Raw genomic sequence first — 22855 nt, forward strand, 5'->3', positions numbered from 1 at the left:
TTGGAGTTAAAGGATGAGAGGTAATGGTCATTGATGGTTATGGCTGCGTTGTACTGGCTTACTAAAAATTATGTATGTAAATGTAACTCTGTGGCACACTAGGAGGGTCAAAGGCTCCCTCCTAAGACATCTGCACACAGGAGACTGCTGTTTTCCTGCCCCTTCCCCCATTTGCCCTCCTGACCCAGGCAGCGCTATTACATTTTACATTCCTGTGGATTTTAGAGTCTGATGTTGAATACAAAGATGGTTGTTATCCCACTTCACTTATCCTAGCTGGAAAGCGTCCCTTTGACAGGTCTGCTGCCCTACATTGGTACTACTGAATTATCCAGGAGTAAAATAAGCGCAGAGGTGGCTGGGACTCAGTGTCAGAGGATAGAGAATGAAACGAAGACAGCTGTTATCCCACTTCACTTCTCCAAGCTGGAAAGCGTCCGCCTGATGGATCTCCAACCCTACATCTGAACTACTGACTTATCCAAGAGTAAAGTAGGCACAGAGGATGCAGGGACTAGGGGTCAGATGATAGAGGCACAGCAGAGAATGTGGGAGAGGCACAGGAAAATGTGGGCAGGAAAAAAATAAACAAAAAGAGAAGGGACAAAGGAAATGAAATCACAAATAACAATAAAACCAGCTTCTGTGGCGCCATCCGTCGTGGTAAGCCACCCGGCTTTAAATACATCAACCAATGAAACTTCCTGAAACCTATTCTGTCTTGCAGGGTAAAATGAAAAGAGTGATGTGGAAGCACAACTATGGTAGGTAACGGCAGCATGGTTCTGTATGTTCAGCTGTAGCTGTAGGTGATTATGGGCCAGATGTAGGTAAATCATATTTACAGAGTCTTAAATACCGAATTTTACCGATTCGGGATTTAAGAGTCGGTAAATATGAAGGGGGGAGATGTAGGTAATTCGAATTTAAGAATTACCGAATCGGTAGGATTCTGTATTTACCGATTCGGTAAATACCGAATCGGTATTGCCCATTGATTCCTATGGGCCATGAAGCCCATAGGAATTAATGGGCAATACCGAATCGGTAAATACCGAATCCTGCAAGGGGTGTTACTTTGACACCCTCTAGCACCACAATTCCGGACTTGGGGGGACTAAGGGCATGTCTGTGTGTCACATTGCACAGGTGTGCATGCACAGATGTGCATGCACACCTGAATTCGGTATTTTACCACCCAATTGAATTGGGTGGTAAAATACCGATTCTTAAGGGCCTGTGACACTCTTAGGAGTGTCACCTACATGTGGATTTACCGAATCGGTAAAATTACCGATTCGGTATTTTACAGAATCGGTAAATTTACTGAATCGGTAAATTTACCGATTCTGTAACTTTAAGGCCCCCTAGATGCCAAATCCTAAATACCGGTCGGTAACGGCCGAAATCGGCCGTTACCGACCGGTATTTTCTCTCCTACATCTGGCCCTAAGTGTGCTTGTGTTCATTTTTACTACGCATATGTCGCTGCCAACATGCCTTTACAACTAGATGTTTGTGGTAAAGGCATGCGTGGTAAAGCCATATTCATTGTAACAATTTTTGCTGTATATGCATGCGTGGTAATGATATGTGTTGTATTAAAAGCAAAGCGAAATAAAGGCATGCACAGTAGTTGCACACGTTGTTCCCTTTGAACTCTACATTAAGAAATCAATATCTTTCTATATTTTTGACCTATATTAGTGTTAAAGATATTTTTTCCCATATTTTGGTACTTGCCATTATAAGTATAGAAGCACGATATTGTGGTAAACAACATTTCTGACACCATATTTTTTATCACAATATTGTGACTGTGATCAATGGGAGTGCTTCAGTTTTCTGAAGAAATTGAATGTTTCATTTGTACATTGCTGTGCTAGTTAGAGCCAGATGTTTCACAGTAGCTTGAAATCAGACGCCCCTTGCCATACTTTTGCGACTTGATGCCTGTCTTTGCCCTTGCTCAAAGAGTTGGTCATGAGCAAATCCTCTCACATTCTTTAAAGTGAGTCTTGATTTGATTTCAAAGTATTTTATTGAAGATTATATTTAGCCTTTTAGAGGCTTTACTTACTGACATCGGCTTAGCATTAGGGATTTTCCCTTCAGGGAAACCAAACCGTATTTGATTTGCATGTGGCAATCTTTAAATAACTTGTATTTGCTAATATGAATTGCTTTGAGGTATACCTAACATAGCTTTTGTAAGATGATTGCTGATTTATGACTAATTTGAATAGTTTAAATAAATTAAAGGTAGAACTGCTAATCTTCTAATAAACATTCGTGGTTCCAAATCTACTCCTCTCTGTTATTATTGTGCAGCCTAAGGTGTCTCACGGTCCACTAGAGTGCAGCTTTTACTTGACTTTGCACCAACGAGTTGCATGGTAGAAACCCCATCTGGCGCTGCTTCAAAAAAACTGTGTATGTGTGTGTGTGTTTCTGATTTCTGCGTGTGCAGGTGTGCGTTGGTTTCTATGATGTGTATTTTTTCATCCGGAATTTATCTTTCCTACGCACATTATAATCATAATGTAAAGTCACTTGAATTGGATGAGGCTTTGTTATGCAATGAATACATTAATTTGAAAGATACCGTAGTGCAACGTGCTCTTCCATGTACGCCAGAGATGCCTTTTAGAACACGACTCTAACCTGTCCTCGCCATTCCTAACAGCGTGTAGTAGTATACCGTAAAGCGGGGATGTCTTGCTTCCTGGGACCCATCCATCCAGGCAGCAGGCACTTGGATGTCACTAGCTAGCAAGCACCTGTTACTGTGACATCTGCTTCGGCATTGCACAGGGGGCTCTGAAGTGGATGGGGTGTGCTCATTGCAAGCTGGCGCCACGAAATAAAACATAAAATGCGTTCTTGTACACCTGTCTTGGCACCTGCTATGAGGCTGACTGATTATACAACGTTCTGTCAACACTGGAGCCATCCGGGAGACAGTGAGCCAAGGAGACGTGGTTCTAGTGCTGCTCAAACAACGCAAACCCTGGGACAGTGACGTTATGACGTTGGCAGTCACCTGGCATGCTCCCGGAAAGAAAGATGCCCCTTACCCTCTATTGATCATGTTGAGTCAATCGACTTTATTTTTGTAGTTTCTTTCAGGCTAGATAAACCCCAGAATAATATTCACAGTACAGAAAAACGCCAGCACTGACACTGGCAGTTACATGTGGTTTGTTCACAGAAAAATGATCCAGTACGCCTTTACGGATTAGATATGTATTAAAGCAACAAATAAAAACGAGTCATTTGATACACATAATCTGCCCTAAGGACTGGAACAGAAATGGAAAATCTGGACAGCAACCATACCCCGGTGGGCTGTTGCTGCCAAGAGCAGCAAAAAAGGCCCAACAAGTTTCAATTTATATCAAATATTCAAATATGTAAATTTTACATTGTAAAAAGTTTTTAATGGGCCTTTCGAATTTAGGAATATAGTGGATTAAATTCATTGATCTTTCTAATAATTGTATTTTATTTGTTTTGTAAATGATGAATATCCAACAAGTCAACTGATGTAAAACTGTGACACGCAGTATGGGCCTAAAGCACATCGGTAACAAATAAGATGCTGAAAATGTTCTGCATGCAGTAGAGGCATAACTCACTTTTACAAATGTGTGTGTGCCTTATTTTGTTCCCATTGTTTTCTCTGTGAATACTGCCATCAGTAGCTAAGGGTCTTATTATGATAAGGGGAGGTCGGACCGCCGCCGCTGCTATTACGTCGGTCAGGAGACTCACCGACAAGCAGGCAGTGGGCTGACCGCCCACTTATGATGCGCCAGCCGAGCTGGTGGTCGGTATAGGGCTCTTTAACTTAGCAGCTTGTGCTGCAGCCCTAAAAAAGGGCCACAGTGCAAGCCACAATGTAAAAGAGCACTTTTTGAACATCCATGCAGTGTGTGCCATGCACCATGGTGCATGGCACACAGAGCAAGGATGTGGGTGTGGGCACTACATGTGCCCTCGGGCCATTTTGCAGTGGCCCTAGGGACGGGGACCCTGTTTAGGGCTCCCAAAGTCCATTTTCAACAGTCTTTTCAAGGCGGTGGGACCGCCATGAAAAAACTGTCGGAAAGGGACATCGTAATGCTGATGGCAGTGCCTACCTCAGCACCACCATCATTACGGATTGCGATTCTGACAGCCACCCTGTCGGGATCAGTGGAACCTGTCAGAGGCAGTGGTCTGTTCCCCGTCCAACAAGGGTCTGACCGACTGCATCATAACATGGTGGTCGGATTGAATGGCTGACAGTCGAGGAGACCACCACCGACGGCCTGTCAGTGGCAGTCTGCCCGACATTGTAATTAAGCCCAAAGTCTTTTGAATTTGGGGATTGCATTATGTGGGGTAGAGCCAAAAGTGAGCCCTCCAAATGAAACATTTGCTCCCCACCAGTGTTATTTTACCGTTAAATGAATACCAATGCACTTTGCATGTCTTCCTTCAGTGGCTTTTAAGCCTTGCTACAAAACAAAGCTGTTTCCAAATCTTATGTGATCAACAAAAAAGAGCTTTCAGGAGTGGAACTGAGAGAGGTGCGTATGCTTCAACCATATGTTGGTTCCCTTGACAATACCATTTGATTGGACTGAGGTTGTGTTCTTCCACCAAAAACAAAGTGCTAGTATTGCACATTTCACCTTTTGCAAAACTTATGATCAACACAGTAGTACTGTGTTGGTTATGATGGTGCCAATGATCAAGACAATGGGGCAAACTGTTTACTATGGAAAGTTCTGTTAAAGGCATAAAGCCTGACATGCTGACATATTTATTGTGAAATGTGTTGGGAAGGGCTTCGTAGGCATGGATGAAGAGCTTGAAGGTGATTCTTTTGTTGATTGGGTGCCAGTGGAGGTCTCTCTGGTGACCGGAGAGGTGGCTTTGGTGGGGGGTGTCTAGGATAAGTCTGGAGAAGAGGTTCTGAATGAACTGCAATTTGTTTTGGAGTTTTTGGATGGTGCCTGCATAGAGTATGTTGCCATAGTCGAGCTTGCTGCTAAGGAGTGCCTGGGTGACTGTTCTCCTGGACATGGTGGGGAGCCATTTTATTATCTTCTGGAGCAGGCAGAGCTTGTGGAATCAGGAGGATGATACGGCATTGATTTTGGAGTTCATAGAGCGTGAGTAGTCAAGAATGAAGCCAAGGTTGCTTGAGCGGTCGATGGGTGTGGAGGTTCCAAGCGCTGCTGGCTACTAGGAGTCAGCCATGTGGAGGGAGTGGAGCCATCCAGTAACAATCTTTTGGAAAACAAAGGATTGCGTCATGTAATTTAGGAAACATATTGTGAAGCATTTTGAAAACACATAACTGCAGAATAGATACAATTGCGTAATTTCTCATATTTAGAGCGCTGATTCCCAAGAACAAGTAATTACGACCATTCCTTTCATACATTTCCTCAAGCACTCTACTCTTGCACATTTCAAAGACACAGTCCATTTGCAGAAAACCACACAGGGACAATTTGTAAGACAAGGTGCACTCAAGGCTGCTGATATTTGTCTATTTTTTCCTTTCTTTCCTGCTTGGGAAGATAAAACGCAGAAAGGCGCAGTCACGGGGCTTCTATCAAATATTAGCATTTTATCAGAATTATTACCTACTTAAACTCTGCCTTCACCTTCAACCAGAGACTTTGAAGTCACAAGGGCAGTTTTGATACTAATCGCTACACTCAGGAGCTTGCAATAAAATTAATGAAATGCCTCTAGAGATGAAGACGTAGGTTGTGGAGCTGTAATTTCTCCAAATCTAAAACTCTGCGCTTTACTTACTTCCATGATCCAATTTCCTTTGATGTACAATTGAAGGATTTTAACGAAATGGTGTGAAAATGAGTTTTCTCGAGACGTACATGAATAGGTGTCGAGGATAGAGTGCACATATACAATGAATGCTCGAATCCAGTCGACTGCGTAATGGTAGGTTTATGTCACTTGTTAGCGAAGCACCTCGACAAAGACATTGGGTCTGGATTTCATTTCTAAAGGGGTGCTCATAAAGAGCATACATAGAGGTATCATGATCACAAAGGGAATTTTAATATAGGTATGTATGTTCACGACAGACTAAAGGCACGCATGCATACACCGAACCCACTGCCAATTAAGCACTTATTTTCTAGTGTGTGCTTTACAGATTCTCTAAAGGGACTCTGGTAACCTAAATTATACATAATAGATGGTCCCTAAGCGATAAAAGTACCACCCAAAATGACAAAAAGGAATACAACGGTATACACTCAAGCCATGACATCTACTCCTCGTCATAGTTCCCTCAGGAATACCATTGCCATTGATTGACAATGATTATGCCATGGATGGCCACATTATGACTAGGAGGGGTCACTAGTAGGCCAGTGGTGGCTAGTCTGTTATCAGGAATGTTCACAATGGTATGGAGGTGTGGGTTGTGCCTAATTATGCCTGGTGAACCACCCACCCCGGCCATACTTTCACATATCATCAGCCCACTCCCTCTACTGCAATCGCACACATGAACATCCAGTTGTATATTCAGCGACGTGCTCGTACAATCTGATACGAAGATGAACAAGCGCAAATGTACAAATATGTGCACACCGGCTCTCTTTGAACGCCATCCTAGCTCACTTTCCTAGGCCCGACACAGCTGCACACGATCCACTCGTCCTTTTCCATGTCTGCGCTGAGGCCCAGGAGCAGAAGTTACCAGTTCGGACAGTGGCGGCTGGCCAATTTAGGAAGTGATAGGGCTATCACATGAAAGTATAAAACAATAGGACACACATAAAAGGTCGTACACTCACATACAAACACACTGGCACAAGCTTGCAGACAGGCACATAAACAGAAGCATGCTCTCAATCATGCACACAACGTGGAAACTTACCTGGGGTAGACTTCAACATTCAGTTTCCTCTGCATGTCAATTCGCAACTTTCACATCAAACAAACAAGGAGCCAGAGCGAGACTCACACCTTTATGCCCAATCAGTAGTTCGCACAGGACGGGAGGCTGTCTTTTTTCCTATATCGTGGCTTCTGATGGTGCAAAAGAGTGCATGACTCAGAGGCCCCAAATCACCATTCTCTGGCATGCTGCTCTGGATGACGCTAGTGCAGCATGTAAGAAATGTATTGCATCTGTGAAAGGGCGGGCTGTATCAGACCCGCCTGACACATGCGCAATACATCCCAGGGGAGCCTCTTCTGGGGCAAGGTGATATTGCAGCTTTTACATGTAAGCAAATGATCTGTGAGATAATTGTGTTACATGTTAAAGCTGTAGTATTTTATCAAATGAGATGCAAGAAGTGACCTGTGATAGTGGGGGCTCGCCGCGCTTTTGGCCCCTATAGAGCAGTTACCCCTGAGTTCAGAGGTTCAGATGTTGTTGACAACTGCCATCTTCTGCTTCTCCCACCTAATCACCAGCCTCCTCTGACAATCTACAGAGGTTGGGAAAATCAGGGAAGATATCTACCTGAGCGAGCGCTGGTGCTAGCACGAAACCACCCTCTGGCAAGTCTACATGCATGCACACTGTATCTAGATACAATGCTTGGACCCACCAGCCCTCCTCCATGAAGTTTGCTCGTGCACCTGAATCATACACTAAGGTGATGGCTACTTTTTAGGTGCCAAAAGCAGCTAATAATTCCCTTCAGTTCTAGAAAGAAATATCTTTGGCCATTTTATCATGCAGTTGCGTCACTTTTGCACCACGTGATGGGGTGCATGCACAAAGCAACTACAAATATGATTTATCAAGCCATGCAGGACCACCTTGCGTGGCCCTGAGTGGCATAATAAATCTGGAGTAACGCAATGCAGAGCAAATCACTGTGTTGCGTTACTCTGCCCGAGGGAGGGGTTCCATGGGTGGTGGATGGGTGTTCCCAAGTAACACGCATGGATTTTGAAGCATTGCTACATTTACCATTACTGGTAAACCTGGGAATGTGACAAAATGCGGCAGCTTCCCAGAGGAGGCATAACGAGGAGCTATATGTTTATTTCTCCTAGTTTTTCCTCTTTTTTGTGTGCAGCCTTCTGCAGCACACATACAAAGAGGAAAGTGCCTTAGAAGATTGTTTTTGTTCAAGAAGGTGTCACTTCCTGCACTAAAACAATCCTGCTTACAGCGCAGGCACTCTTGCACCATGGTGCAAGAGTTCCTACGTTGGCGATAGGCAGCACATTGTGCGCCAGCCCTGCAAAAAGGCAGGGATATTCCGTATTATGTTAAATATGGTGCATTTCTCCCCTTTCCCTGTCACAGATCGCAGCACAATAAGGTGGCTCGCTGCCCTGGGTGAAGTCTCGAGAAATATTCCATCATATGGTTACAAGGATGACTTATTGGTCGGCCCCAAAAAAGCAGATAGTCTGCTCAAACTTGACTGACTATAACAATAATGGGCAAATAGTGATGCTGACTGGAATAGTGATGTCATTTACATATAATTTAAGGAAAAAGTATATTGCAACATGCCACTGAAATTGAAAATATGTACTAAAAAAGCATTGGTTGCTCCAAAACGGTTCATTAGACAACCTGTGCTATTAGTTTACCATACCAATTTCTGAGAAAATATCTAGATTAATTATCAATGAAATACAGCAAACTATTGTGCTTAATGATTTGACACAATACTGGACTATTTCAATATCTCATCAATTAAAAAAATTGGTTGTGGTAATACCACACAGCGACTCACATCAAAGAAGTGTAATTTTCAGAAAATGCACTTAAAAACAAGTATATTCTAGGCACCTATTTGTCCTTATATATACAAAGAGTCGTTCATCATTCAGCTAAACAAGAATTGCAAACAAAATCTCTTTTTGGCTTTGCAAACTGCCTCTGTGTATGAAAGCCAGAGGAAAACATAGTTATCTGCGCCTGTACTATTCCCCGTTCCAGTAGATTCGCAGAAGGAGGAGACTAACTGCCTGTACAATCCATTGTTCCAGGAGATTCTGAAAAAGGGAGTGACAAACATATTGGGTAGTGAGAAACCAGTAGCAGTCAGAGCCGGCAGGCAATCCGGATAGCTGACTAAGTTGAGACTGTGTATCGGACCAGTCAAGCCGCCGGTAGCGGAAAAACTACGCGGAAAAACTACCCGCGCCTCAGTTTGCCGTTTTGGATAGCGCTCATATGAGAATACATCCCAGCGAGGGTCGTCCAACCAAGGATACGATAAGTATTTTTCGGCGCCAGGACTGAGTCTCATTAAACAACACCCCACAAGTGATGTCCCTACAAGAACACTGAAAGTAACGGACGACGCCCTGTCTGTGAGCTGTATCCACTACCCCTGGTGTCACCACTTGATTAATTGTGTGGAACGCCCACGACCACTAAATTGGAGTTGGACTGTGGTCAAATACTTTTAACGTCCATCCAGGTGTAGGAGGACCGTGATCATCCCATTAAAAAGAAATTTTGGGTCCACAGCTTTAGAACCACGGTATGAAGGTTGTGTCACACACGTCCTGAGGAAGACCCGCAGGTCGAGGTTCCCAGTTACCCCTGTACCCCAAGACGGGTCGAAACGTCGACGCTCCTTTCCATAAAAATAGGACCACTGTTTTTTCAAACATTATACATGCCAGTTGAGACTGTATAAATGCTTAAAATGTAATAAGTAATCAGTGGCCTTATTGTATAATTAGCTGAATTGTTGCAGCTTTGTTTTTTCAATTTACCCGAACCCTATGTCACTTTTCTGTTGAGGCTTACACCCTTTTTCTTTAAACCACTTTTTTCCCTCTTTTTCCGGCACCCTTTTAGAAGCAAGTTGCTCTTCCTTTTTACCGCTCGTTTTTGAATAATGTACAAATGTATATATTTATCTTTTCGCTGTGCTGGAGTAATTTATTAAAACTCCCTTTTTGAATAAACCAAGTTTTTTCAGGTGGTTGCTTTTTCGTTTAACAAATTCTATTGATTAAATCTACAAGAGGAGATTAATTCTAATACTCATTCAGTCATGAGAAATGATTAACTGTGAGCACATGATTTATTGAGCTAATAATCAATCTCGGGTTGGGCCATTGTTTTTTCTAATAATATTGATCACCCAGGTCCAACAACCGTTTTGGGTTACCCCATTTTTATAATGGTTAAGTTGAGACTGTGGCAGAACCTTGAGGAAGACTCCCTAGAGAATCATTAAGAAAGTAAAAAGAACTAACTAATAAAAGAAAAGAAATCTTGAAATCACTGAGTCCAGCAAAGACTGCCCGGTAAGCACAGCCATGTCTAGGACATTTTTTCGAAAACCATAGAAAAGGCAAAAGGGGCCCAAATTGTCCCAACATAAATATGCCGCATTGGCAAAAGGAAAATAAACTAAACTGTTGGAGTTCTCTAGCTTGTCCCTTTCATCTTGAGAGGCATAAGAAAGACTCTGGATATGTTAAGCACTAAATATACAGGGAGGATTTCCTAGCTGCCGCTGACAATCACTCAATTATGTGTTTCCTTATGCTGGCATATGTAATCTAATTCTTTTCTAATTATATATGTTTTGTACGCACTCAAAAGTCAGAAGCCACTGTGTTGTTTTAAACACAGAAACTCTACTTCCAAAGATGTGAAACCCATCCTCTCATTTGCTGACACATAGGGGGTCAGGGTCACAAAATGGCATGACTGGCATGTAATGGGATCAAATGGCACATCAGGCTCTGTGTGCCTTCTTTTGGGGAAAGAAGACACACATGAGACTCACTTGCATATATGTTAAAAGGGATCTTCATATCGGCTTCATCAGGCGAGACACCGGAGTGTCATGCCATTGTTGACATTAGGGTTGGCATTGGCACATCACAGCATGCCTGTTATATAGGGAGACCAAGAGCGCATCACGGTGACTTCCATATGACGAGTTCCTTTAGCACAGGTTGGCAATACCTTCCTTTGAATGGGTTCCTGCACACATGATGCAAATTACTACCATAATGACAATGGCAGAGATAATATTTGGCGAAATCTGATTATATTTACTAAAAATACAATTCTTGAGTTTTGCATGGCAGGAGAATCACTCCATTTAAGAAAATGATAAGATGATTATTGAGATCAAAACTACTGTAGTTAGTAAAAATGAAATTGTATTATTTTTGGAAAAGTGTAGTTTTTATGACATAGTTGAGGATCAGAACACTGCTGTGTGGCGTGTTATGGGCCCCGCTATGGAGAGTATGGTTTTTGAGAAATGACGGTTGCTGCCTGATTGGGACCCCCGGTTGGCTTGTAACAGAGACTGAATAAAGTGGAAGTTTGTCAAACCTACTTACCGTCTTTACGTGCTTACTACACGTCTTTTTGGTGATGAGTAGTGGACTGCCTACATGAACCCTCCTAATGTCATTGGTTCACCTCCAAATCAAGGGGGTCATTATGATCGCGGACGGACTTGAGTCTGTCCGTGACCATAGAGGAGGAGGGAACCTCTGCTTGGCCTGCAGAGTTCCCTCCTGTCCAATTACATCCTCAATTTTTAACATTGCGCAATGTAAAAAATGAAAGCTGTGCATTTGCATGCACAAAGCGGCAGGCACCCGGCGGTGCCGCCGCTCTGTGCACGCAAATGCAGGGGGGTACCATAGGTACCCCCCCATGTGACCCACCACCCCCTCTGCACCCCTGGGGGCCCGCAACGGGCCCCCAAACAAGAATCCGTATGCCTTTGCACGGCGGACATGCCGCAGTGTAAAGGCATTGAAATTCAGACATCCTAATATGGCTGGCGGTGTCTGAGAGACACCACCACCATATTAGGCCTTTTCTGCCGTGGTTGTAAGCCAACCACAGCGGAAAAGCAGCGGACCTAAACCAGGACCCACCGGCCATCCTAATGTGGCGGTGGGTCTTTGGTCGGTCCGCAGAGGATTTTCCGCATCCGCTGGGCCTGCGGTGGCTTCCGCCGGCCCGGAGGATGCGGAAAATCCTCCATCATAATGTGCCCCCAAGTGAGGAGATATTGTACCATAGGTGGTTGACAGCGTCGGAGAGGAGTACAAGGAGGAAGTGGTTTCAGATGGGTAACCGGCACTGCAGCAGCCGACTGATCGGGGAAGGCGAGCAGCTGAGAAGCGGAATAATGAAATGCATTTTTGAAGTTGCGTTTCAGCACTCCTGATGATGTACAAAGATGGCAAACGGTGGCAGCCATTTTGGTGGGTTATAAAAACCTTTTTGCGCAACGAGTCGGCTTCAGACACAGGGGAACAGACTCTGTGGAATTCTTTACTGTGCGGTCCAGTGTCTCAGTGGAGTCAAGCTATGCAGTGCACATGGCGGACATTTTAAAGTGTGCAACATCTAGTGGTGAATTATCATTGTTTGACAAGAAAGATTTCGGTGGTGTTTACAAAAAAAAAGTAAAACAAAACTCACAAGGTAATTAACTGAAATCATTGGTTGTACAGCCTCTTTATCTCAGAGGAGTCACGCTACGCAGTGTGCGTGGCAGACATTTTAAATTATGTGACATCTAGTAGTGAAACAGTCATCGTTTGGCAGGACAGCTTTCAGTGCCGTGGAAAAAAAAAAGAAGTAAAACAAAACAAACTAATGAATTAACTGAAAACATTGATTGTGTGTCCTCTTACATGCACAGAACATTGAGCAGTAGGAAGGAGGCTACAATGCTGACTCTTGTTCATTCTCTCGACTAAACCATTTGCTTGTGGATGATATAGTGGGCTTTTTAAATATTTGACACTACTCATTTAAAAGAAAAAATCTCTACTTCTCTAGATACAAACTGAGTTCTATTGTTCGACTCAAGAGTGTCTTCCTTAAAGAGTGAATCCTTCTCTTAGAAAAACATCGTTGAGGAAGTCCACCGCTACACTAGAAGTGACCTCACTAACAAATTTCACCTCCGGCCACTTGGTGTAATAGTCCATTATGACTAAACCAAACCTGAAGGACTGTGCCAGAAAATTAAACGGTCCTACAATGTCAATGCCTAACTTTTCCCATGGTGCAGAAGGGTACTCTATAGGACACAAAAGAGGTGTGCGCAGTTTCATGGACTTGTCACACTTGGAACAGATCACACACTCCTTTACTACCTTGTCAATTTCCCTGTCCATGGAAGACCACTAGAAAGACAACCTCACCTATTTTTTTTTGTCATAGTTGCACCTAAGGGTTCTTCATGTGCACAAATGACAATGGCTTTTCTCAATGTAGTAGATGGTGCTAACTTATCTGCTCTTAACAACAAACCATCCTCAACTGACAATTCCTCTACCACCTTCACATAAGTTTTAAATGCAAAGCTGAGGTTTCTATCTCTCTAGGCCACCCACTTTCCACATAATTTTTGACCGTCAGCATAAAGGGATCATTCTCCACAGCTTTCCGCCATTACCTTTTCAGAAATAGCACACAACTGTGGTATGTCCACTGCTGCTATAATGTATTCTTCCCTATCCCCACCACCCCCATCATTGCACGTCCCGATGAATTCGGAAGAGCATGACATTAAGTCAGCACAGCCATTCCTGCTACCTGGGATGTATTCTGGCTCAAAGTCAAATTGCAGCAACTTAGATGATAACAATGCAATACATGGAGTAAACCCCCTGGGATTTCTTCCACACAAAATAAAAATAAGGGGTTTGTAATCGGTTCGAATCCTGAACTTCCTACCCCAGATAAAATTCCTGAATTTCATGACTGCCAACCAACACACCAACAGCTTCTTTTCAATAACAGAGTACTGTTTTTCAGCTCCCGTTAACACCCTTGACGCATACCCAATAGCCCTACTGTCACTATCAACTTCTTGACTCAAAACTGCTCCAACTCCAGCATTGCTGGCATCAACAGTCAAAACACACTGTAATTCTGGATCGTTGTACCTCAATATCTTTGGTGAAATAAGTTGTTCTTTCACTCTTTCAAACACCTTTTGACATTCAGCATCCCACGCAAAACTGACACCTTTCATGAGCATTCTAGACAAAGGTCTCTATTTTGATGCAAAACTTAGGATAAACCATTAATAAAATGCACATAATCCCAAGAACGACTTTAAACCAGCCTTATCTACAATGGTTTAGTCTGAGTAATGCTGTCAACTAGTCTCATTTTGGGTACATTGCCTTTCCTGCTGGCTTGGTGACCTAAACACTCCACACAATCAGATAGGAAAACACACTCATCCCTGTGCAACACCACACCTTTTGACTGAAATCTCCATAAGAATTCCTCCGGAATAGCATTGTGTATTTGCCTACCTGGTGCATGAATTAGTACATCATCTTGGAAAACAGATACTACCTTGATCCCATTCAAAATATCAGTCATCATAGGCTGAAAAACTGATGCTGTGGAAGCTAACCCAAAGGGATTTCAATAATAGTGAAAGGATCAAGGACACAATGCATGTAGTTATAAAATATTCTAAAGGCCGCATTTCACATGTGTCGCATTTTCCTTCATTGTGCCAGGCTCAAAGAAGGAAAGTGTGCCGCATTATGGGGAATGTGCTACCCCCAGGGCAGCTGCAAACTCGTGCTGCCCTGGGGGCAGCACATTCGAGTAAAATACAGAGCTTTCACTGTGCAAGCGGCAACCCGTCTGCACTTTTAAAGGGGATGTCTGGGGGGGTCCATAGTACCCCCTTTACCTCCTGTAGAGGGCTGTTCTCAGGAGGCGCAGTGACAGTGCTCACTGTCAATGCACCTCCTGAGGGTTTCTTTGCCTCTGCGCCAAAGTCTGTAATATGGCACACGTGCAGGGGCAAAGGGATTGCCTCATTTGCATGGGGCACACCCCCATGCAATGAGGGAACTCCTCACTGAAGATAGCACTGGTACTTTATATGCACCAGCGCTACTGGTATCACAGAAGGGGACGCACAAACATATGCAGCCCCTTTTGTAATATCAAAGTGCGTGGGGTGCGCAAGCAGCCGTTGCACCCCCGGGATCCTTAATGTACTCATTCAGTGATAGTTCATGTGGCCAGGTGTGACGTGTATAATAGAAAACCACCTCCTTATAGATTTGTAATCCAAGCCTCACTTTAGAAAAATGTGGTTTCTTGGGTGACTTGTTAGACTAGGAGCAGAAAGACACTATCCACCTGTGGATTCAGGCATCAGACACTGTAGTTATCAGACATCCCACAAATAACTTGACTCTCATGGTCTATAGCGCGGGATGCAAAAAGACACCTTATCAAATAACCCTCCGCACTGGTGGCCAAACATGACAACGATAGAATGAAACATGGAAACTCTTGACACTTTTGTCAGGAAACTGCTCCTTCTGTTTGCGTTGAGGATGTATTCCATGCATGCCGTATGTTCAATATGGTGTAGCTAGAAACCATGAGTGGGATATTACCACCCAAACACACCTCTAGCAGCTAGTAACATTGTCACAGTAATTTCACTGCAACCATCCGATAGGTCCCCTGCCATGAAATCAGAGTTTGGCATTAATGGAAATGTACAGCAATGTTTCATATTGTAAAAGATCACAGACTTTCTACATGCTGTACAAAGCAATTCTTGATAGCACACAAGCTCGCATGGCGCCAGGACTGACAGGCCGTTTTATCCCACCATGCACTCCCGCGTGGGATGGAGCCTTTGGAGGGCTGTGTTGGAAGCCCAGGGCTGCTCCTGGTGCTTCTATTTCTTTCCCCAGCTCCTTCAGGTTATGTGCAGCAGACATCAGAAAGCTTCAAGAGAGAGAGTAAAAGAGGGAGAGGAGGAAAGGCAGCGAGTAAATCATCAGAGTAGGAGAACAGATCAGTGGTGTTGGAACGATATTTAAGTGGGGTGCTGTACATTAACTTTACCTTACTAAATCATACAGGAGAACTTAGAAGGCCTCATTTAATGTTCATTCTTCATCTTTTAAGTTCAAAATAAGCTTTATTGAAAGTTTTGAAAAAGTCATATAAACAATTTAAATACACGAATGCATAAAATTGATACAGAAAGAATAAATGAAACACATGAGAACAAGAATCAAAAATCCAAAATAGATAAGAAAAAACAGTTCATATGAGATAAATACAAAAGGGTAAAAAGAAAAATACCAGCTAGGAGATAAAGAGTAATACAATACTATGAAATATAATACTAAACAACATAGCAATTTTGTGAATATTATGAAAAAGAGAAAAAAAAGACAATATAAGAAAAGGAACTCAAGGAGGTTTAGCAACTTCTTGTTGAAAGGGAGATTTAGGCAGAGAGCGAAGGGCACAAGAATCAAAAAATGAAGTAACCGGATCCCATAACTGCTTTCGTTTTGGGGCTAAAACAGGTGGATAAACATATGTTGTATCTAATCTATGATTATAGCACACAGCATACCACCAAGCCTGATAAGAGAGTTTAGTGGAGTCTTTCCATGCTTTGGTAATTTGCTGAAAAGCTACTGCAAGAAGTAAGTCAATTATTTTTATATCGAGATTGTGAGGGTTCCAGATAGGTGAAATACTACCTAAAAAAATATGTGATATATGAAACGGATGTGTAGTGGAGAAGATTTTATTAATTTGAGACCAAACCTGAACCCAAAACCGGTGAACCAGATTGCATTTGAAAAGCATGTGTAATAGATCCGCCTGAGGAGTTGAGCAGGACCAACAAGCGTGAGATAGGGCAGGATATCTTTTACTAAGTGTTAATGGGGAAAGTAGGAGTCGATTATAGATGAAAAATAGAGTTTGAATAGTGTTTGCAGCCCTAGATGATTTTCGTAATTTAACCCATAGCCTATCCCAAAGATCTATAGGCCATGAAAGGCCCATGTCAACTTCCCATGCCTCCTCTACCTTTGTCTTAGTGCGTGGTGATGGTGGAGCATGTAAGAAAGAATATATTTTTGACGCCCTAGATCCTTTAGTAAGTAAAGTTCTTAGTTGAGATATGCTAGGAGACTCCTGAAGTGATGTAGAGGATAGCCGGACATGCAGATCAAATGCAGATTGAAGTGCTTGTGTTAATCTGAGATAATTGATGCGAAAGGAAGAAGGGAGATGGAAGGATTCTGCAACAACTGAAAAGTTCATTCTTCATCTAAAAGCGTTCAAATTTTATGGGGATGCTGGAGCGGGTAGATAGAAAAAGAGAGCTAGTGCAAGAAGACGAAGGGAGCAAGGCTGGTTTGAGCATTTTTGCCAGGGCTGCTTTTGGTTCCCCTGTTCAGCCTTGCCTGGCGCCCAAGATTAAGACATCTTGAGGGCTATTCATGTCATGTCAGACATAGAACAGGAAATAAAACAATTCCAGAATACCAGATGTTAAGCCCTTTCTATCTATGTTCATAGGGCAGTGGCCTTCAAACCTTTCAATGGCACTCCCCCTGATGGATTTCCAGAAATAAAAAATCACAAATATTTTAGAAAAATTGCACTGTTTAAATATGTCTAAACACATTTAAATGATGCAGTTATGTTCAGGCATCTCTTTAAAAGAAAAGTAATACAATACATGATTGCCGAACATACTGCTCTGAGCAAGTCATCCTAAAGTGTGACAGTATCTACAGTATGTTTCCTTATCGGAAATAGTGGTGGAGGGCCAAGATAATTATTTGGTGTCCCTCCCATTTTGACACCTACTCCCAGACAGTATATGAATGACAAAATTTGCTAGTGAGGGCTCATTCCAGAGTGGCTTACTGCCACTCTGTTCTTCTTCACTTAAAACAAAACACTTTTATCAGCAGTATGCTTCTCTTTGCCAGTCGATAAGGTAAGCCCCCGTCTCCCAAGCCTCTCCCACCAGTTTTAAGACCTTTATCCTAGTTTGTGAAGTTCATTACAGGCAGAATACTTCACGCCAAGCAGTATCCCTACTCTATTTCATAAAAGGGCAGCTTAAGGCCCTGCTCCTCAATCAAAACCTCATAACATGTAACATAATGGTCCCCAAACTAAACATCACCGTCCATGTCATCTTAGCCCTGCTCCACTCCCTCGCCTTCCTGTGCCTTCTTTGTTCGCCATGTACTTCACGCACTCAATTGGCCGTTCCATCATTGAACCACCTCATCTCCAAATCTAGACCCTCTTCCCACTGTCAACCCCACACCCACTTGTGTGCTACTGCTGCTTACCTTACAGCTCTGTCTCCCCACCTTCTTCTTGCCCAACCTCTGCCAACTTCAGCCACCATGAGGCACACCCCCAGTGAACCCTTCCCCCCAATGTAGTGATTTGGACAAATCTGCTGGCAGGAAGGTCCATTTGAACATGAATTTGTGAACTATAGGCTAAGACACGAACTACATAGCCATAACCCCGCCCTGATTTTCTTTCCTACCTAGTTATATGTGGAGGTAAGATGAGAGGTTGCAGCAGGTGCATGCTTTTCACCAAGAAGCCATTTTATTTATGCAATGCTGTAAGGACAATGCCACAAAGGAGTTGTTGAGAAATACTGCATGGTGTGGTAAGTGTGTTGGACTGTCCTAAAAACAAGGGCTGGCCTTTGTATTGACAAAGATTCACATTGTGTGGTTTATGTGGCAGACACGATATCGCTTCACATTACCAGTCAGTCATACTGCAGCTGGAATGATTTGAACTAATCTGCAACTAGATCACACACAAACCACGACACCATCAGTTAACAATATATGTGCCAACACATTAAATTAAAATATAGTTTATTGTTGTCCCCCTCCCGATTTAAGAGTAAAGAAAGCCTTGAAGAGACTACTGGTAGAGATCAGCTGAAGAAGGAGCCTTGCTTAGGTCAAAAAGCAGCTAAGGTTTATTGTCTATTGTGTGTTGAAACCCTTCAAGGAGGCAATACACACAGTGAGCTAGGCTTTTGTGTCACTTAGCAGGACCTTCACTTACTGGAAGAGAACTTGTGCAGAACTGAAGTGGAACATGAACATCATGTTGAGCCTAACATTGCAGAGTAGGTTAGACTATCTCTGTACATATTTTATAGTGATCCACACATTATCTGCATCAAAGAAAATACCGAATATGTGTAGACATTTTTCTGTGAAAGTAACTGCATTTCAGAATGTAGTGAAGGGGGTACATATGAAGAAACTGTATATGCATGTTTGCATTGAAGAGCAGTGGCTTTCAAAGCAGTGGTATGAATAAGAAGTAATCCCAGATCACATGCCTCAGTCTAGCTGTACTACATGATTATCATAATCTAGAGGCAGAGGCATCTGCCAAACAAATATCCCATAAGCACTTTCTATTTGAGTTTGGACTGCTCATTTAGCCTGGACCAGAGTCAACAATAGTGAACAGGACTTCAGGTGAAAAGATAGCAGTTACGTATTAGCAAGGCATGCCAGATAGGAAAGGTTTACCAACTGCAGACTGGGACTACACACAGTCAAAGTGAGCAGTAATACTTGAACTTGTAGACTTAGGTAATCCTATTTCACCTCATTGTGCAGGCCAAGAGAGATACCGAGGATGTTTCCTCTTTGCCCCTGTCCTTGCATGCTAACTTTTTGTTTGCAGTCTGTAGTTATTATTACAGAATTGTTTGAATAGTTTCCCTTAACCTTTCAGTTTTGGAGTCATACATATTCAAAGATCCGACTTGTCAAGCTTACGGTTCAAGTAGGTGCACCCACCAACTGAAAACCTTGATAGCTACTGGCCATTTGAAAGATATGGGCCACTGAAGTTTAGTACGCCTGTTGGACATTATTGTGAGTGACCTTTTCATCTAGCAATAATCACCACATATATTCACTAAGAACCCAACACATGGTTCCATGGCGCAATATCGTGGAAAACAAAATTGACCCACCAAAATATTATCAAAAATATATATTTTACAGAAATACCACAATCCTACACTTAATTAAAAATAACTCAAATATCTATGACAAAAATATCATGGTCAAAAATATCTAAATTTAACACTATCGTACACAAAAATATTCAAACAAAAACATTGTCTAATATTTAAATATATAGACAATATCTAAACACACAATGCTGACCACAATAATACTGTGAAAAATAAGGAAAAATGTATGTTTCAATTCATAATCTCCTTTTTTTTTACAATAAATATGGAAAATATCACAAAATAAAAAAATAGTACTGGAGTAAAACAAGAACATACAATATACACATATACAAGCATAACTATTCTCCTTACATTTACTATTAAAAATTAACACATTAAAAAAATATTATTGCATTAAAAAATATTAGACACATTAAAAATAAATACAATAAATGATGCATTTAAAGTGTATTATTAACACAACAGATATACACATTTAAAAGTAAAACAGATACACTAACTAGCGTCTGCCAAAAAAGGAAATACATTTAATAAAATCAAACTAGACACAAAGTAACCAATACAATTTATAGTAAATCAAACAAACCCATATAATATAGACATAATTACGAGAACAGTATAAAACAGCACAAAATCTCACTGTTTTTCACATGAAAAACTTAGCAGCTGCAAGAAAATGACTCTCTGCAGGATGGCACAAAGGAAAGCCAAAAGGAAGACTTATAAAGAATAACAATACACATTCACAAGAAAACTTTCAATATTAAAATAACTACAATATAGACTGAGAACATTATAAAAATCAAATCTATAAACACATTTCTAAACTCTCTCTTTTATCATGTATCTTAATACTTAGTTACTAAAGAACGAGTTCATCAAAAAACGAAGCACTGCACACCAAAATATCCTACTCCATAGTCTGACAGCTCCGTACTGGACCATATGCAGCTCTTTAGTTTACATTAACCTACTACGCCGCCATATAATTTTGTAGCTAAATTGTACTACCGTCTGTACCGTCTGTACTGTGACCGTCCTGATTCTTCAGAAGCGGTCACTCCTCACGCTGCTCCCTGCCCTGCATGCCAAACTGGTATCGTAGCGCCCACTGCCTGAATTGAATACTCTTTGAATATTTATTGATCACCCTCGTTGCGCTAGATCGCCACATAACGTTTTAAATAGCTGCTCAATTGTGCTGCGCTGCCTTGTCAATTTCGCGATCGCTAATTAGCATATTATCGTAGTGCTAGTCCTCCAAAGCGCGCTGCAACGCTCTGCTCTATTGTGCTGCCTGTATTTTGATTTTGTGCCTGATTGTGTCTCGTGCTGGTTCCACTGCCATTCTCATCGCGTTTTCCACATATTGTGCCCCAACCCTGTTTCGCTTTTGGCTGACTGCCATTTTGTTTTGGTTGTTGTTGTTGTGCCTCCCTCCCCGGCTCTCCACCCCGACTCCCACCTCCCAGCTGCTCCTTCCTCGCCCTTCCCCTCCACTATCCGCATATGACAGATGCATTCGCGTGCAGCGTCCACGAGCAGCGGACGCGCCCTATGCGCGCCGAAGGTGCGCCAAAGGTAAGCCTGTCTACGCCCGTCTGCGCCTGGACCGCGCCCAGCGCCAGACCCCCTGGTCTTCGCAAACCCCAATCCACCCGCATAACGTATGATGCCGAATCCCTCTCAGCACTCAACCCCGGCCGACTCCAAGACTGCTACCAAGCCGGCCCTGGACACACCCATGGACCCTTCACCTGCCACTCCTGCAAACTCGACTGCATCAGGACCCACTCTAAATCCACAGACTCCAAACAGAGCTCCAACACTAACCACCTGAAGTGCATCCTACTCAACACCCGCTCGGCCCACAAACACGCCATTGAACTCTGGAACCTACTCAACACCACTTCGCCGGACGTCGCCTACCTTACAGAAACCTGGATGAACACCTCATCAGTGCCCAACATCGCCATAGCCATCCCGGACGCTTACAAGATCATCCGAAAAGACCGCACCAACCAAACAGGAGGAGGCATCGCCATCGTCCATAAGAACACCATCCGAATCACGACCAGCTCCGACGATAACCTCGCGACCGCCGAACACCCTCACTTCCAGATCCACACCGACCACAGGACCACACTTAGAGGCACACTCATCTACAGACCACCAGGAACACGCACACAATTCAACGAAGACATCACTGACTTCATCAGCCCACATGCCCTCACCTCCGAGAACTACATTCTACTGGGAGACCTCAACTTCCACCTGGAAAAGAATAACAACAGAAACACCACCACCCTTCTGGACAGCCTGGTCAATCTCAGACTCAAACAACTTGTTGACACCCCCACCCACTTGGCCGGACATACGCTCAACCCCATCTTCACCTCCAGCAAGCACATCTCCTTCGATCACACCACAGCTCTCCATTGGACGGACCACAGCTGCGTTCACTTCAGCTACAAAAAGACCACGACCCACAACCCCCCACAACCTATTCCTCGAAGAAACAGGAACAAAATCACCACCGACCAACTCTTCACATCGCTTAACCAAAACCCTCCTACCATATCATCGGACCCAAACCAAGCTGCTACCAAACTCACACAATGGATCACCCACAGCGCTGACGAACTAGCACCCTTGAAAAACCACCAGATCAAACAAGGTAGCAAAAAGGCCCCCTGGTTCAACGATGACCTCAAGAAATCCAAGAAGTTATGTCGTACTCTCGAGAAAACCTGGAGAAAAAACCCAACCACTGATAACCTGACCACCTTCAAGGACGCCACCCGCAAACACCACCAATTGATCCGATCCACCAAGAAATCAGCATTCAAGGATCAACTCGACAACAACGCCCACAACAGCAAGGAACTATTCAACATCGTCAAAGAATTTACCAACCCCATCGCCGGCACCAACAACATTATTCCCTCCCAAGACCTCTGCGACTCTTTATCCTCTTTCTTCCACAACAAAATCGCCGACATACATAACAGCTTTGAAAACCAGTCCGAAGA

The 22855-nt window shown here is 43.0% G+C and overlaps 1 long non-coding RNA gene across 2 annotated transcripts in view; it reads right to left on the reverse strand.

The window, feature by feature from the left end:
- LOC147726901 (uncharacterized) overlaps positions 1-22855 on the reverse strand; it is a 66942-nt gene that overhangs the window by 7645 nt on the left and 36442 nt on the right. The window contains exon 4 of one of the 2 annotated variants that reach the window (XR_015309297.1): positions 3091-5280. The exons of the other annotated variant lie outside the window; for it this stretch is intronic. This is a non-coding gene — a long non-coding RNA (uncharacterized LOC147726901). Of the gene's footprint in view, positions 1-3090; positions 5281-22855 lie in introns of those variants that run through there. 2 annotated transcript variants of the gene reach the window in all.

Source organism: Lissotriton vulgaris, chromosome 3_1, assembly GCF_964263255.1.
Source record: "Lissotriton vulgaris chromosome 3_1, aLisVul1.2, whole genome shotgun sequence".
NCBI lineage: Eukaryota > Metazoa > Chordata > Amphibia > Caudata > Salamandridae > Lissotriton > Lissotriton vulgaris.